This window comes from Sinocyclocheilus grahami, unplaced genomic scaffold (assembly GCF_001515645.1).
Source record: "Sinocyclocheilus grahami isolate Dianchi unplaced genomic scaffold, SAMN03320097.WGS_v1.1 scaffold85.1, whole genome shotgun sequence".
In the NCBI taxonomy this organism is placed as follows: Eukaryota; Metazoa; Chordata; class Actinopteri; order Cypriniformes; family Cyprinidae; genus Sinocyclocheilus; species Sinocyclocheilus grahami.
This window is the reverse complement of record NW_015505264.1, coordinates 2,871,596-2,873,715: the sequence shown is the minus strand read 5'-3', so window position 1 is coordinate 2,873,715 and position 2,120 is coordinate 2,871,596.

Here is a 2,120-nt window from a genome sequence, read left to right as displayed (position 1 = left end):
TTTTTTTAAGAACAGCGGAAATTTTAAAATACGCAGACATTTTTGCTCATAAAGGTAAGATTATGCATCATTCGGAACTGCAAATGGTCTACTTGTATTTGTGTGCACTCACAATATCAACAAAACCTTGTGCTTTTGTAAAATAAGGAAAACAAACAGGATGCACTTTCTGTCGTCTTGGTCTTGCGCAGGAGCGCTTCACCGACATGATAAATATATCTATAGAATGCTTTAAATTACTATTTTAAAACGAAATAATTCAAATCGAAAACAAAAACTCTTTCATTATGTAATCCGTAAAGATGCATTTCTCTCTAAAGGCACGTCCAATGAGGATGGATAGTCAACACTGACTCAGAAAACATTCGTTTATTAACAAATAATTCAAATATCCCCTCACTATTTTTGACTTTTTTATTTTTATTTTTTTTAGAGGATGGATAGTCAACACTGACTCAGAAAACATTAGTTTATTAACAAATAATTCAAATATCCCCTCACTATTTTTGACTTTTTTTTTATTTTATTTTTTTTATAATTTTTTTGTTTGTTTGTTTGTTTGTTTTTTGGGCTGATGTGCCAAAATTGTGTTTGCATTCAGTAGCCTATATGGCAGCATTTTTGTGCCATGTTTAAAAATAACTAAATAAATAAAATTAATGTCATAATATTTTAAGAATAAAGTTCAAATTAATATAATAAAATCATGTTATATAGAATTTTATTTTACTCCTCCAAAAAATGTTTTGCATATGGGCCCGGGGCTGACTTGCTACACCACTGAATAAGACTGATGTACCCGCGTTGTAACACAAATAAATGTAAGGTTTTTGGATTTTCCCCTTACTTTAAATGTGACACACAGCAGCCACAATAGCACTGTATAACTGATATAGGCTTATGTTTTATTTATTTTTAATTTTCTTTTTTATTCTAAATATTTCCAAACGTGTTTACTAGCCTATATCTGGAAATATCTCAATTCTCAAATATGTGTAATTAAATGCGTTTTGCACCTTTATAGATTGTTATTTGATCAATGGTGATGGGCAAAGTAGACTAATAGTGTAATCTATTAACTACACATAAAACCAGACTTTTTACTTAAGTACCAGATAGCCTATGGGTGTCATGCCATAAAATATTTTTAATGCGACTGACTTTGTATTCAATGTGAATTTAATAACAATATTGTAAGTTACTAATTATAACACTTTCATTTTACAGAGAGCAAAGAACATTTACATTATCAAAGAACATTTTCATCCAGTCTAGCCAGAGACCCTCTTAAAAACTCCCACTAAAGCAGCACTATAGTAACTTTTGGCGCTCTAGCGGTTAATAAACAGAACTGCACACATCCAGCGAAAGAACATTCCAACCAGAGCTACTTCTCTAAATTGATGTCTATGGCGATTCACGCAGGTATGTGTTACTCGGCAGCGGTGACGACCCGACCAGGCTACAATAGTCCAAATATAAGTACTTATTATAAGTGTACCGTAGTGATTCGAAATAAGACAAAAACGCGGTTTGGAAGATGAATTCATGATGTACTCGTTCATTATATACATTTTGCCAATTTTGAACAAAGAAAAAGTTACATAGTGCTGCTTTAAAATCACTGAAGCTGTATACATTGTGAAATTAATCTCTTACACTGAACAAAATTATAAACGCAACACTTTTTTGCCCCCATTTTTCATTAGCTGAACTCAAAGATCTAAGACTTTTTCTATGTACACAAAAGGCCTATTTCTCTCAAATATTGTTCACAAATCTGTCTAAATCTGTGTTAGTGAGCACTTCTCCTTTGCCGAGATAATCCATCCACCTCACAGGTGTGGCATATCAAGATGCTGATTAGACAGCATGATTATTGCACAGGTGTGCCTTAGGCTGGCCACAATAAAAGGCCACTCTAAAATGTGCAGTTTTATCACACAGCACAATGCCACAGATGTCGCAAGTTTTGAGGGAGCGTGCAATTGGCATGCTGACTGCAGGAATGTCCACCACAGCTGTTGCCCGTGAATTGAATGTTCCTTTCTCTATTATAAGCCATCTCCAAAGGAATTTCAGAGAATTTGGCAGTACATTCAACCGGCCTCACAACCGCA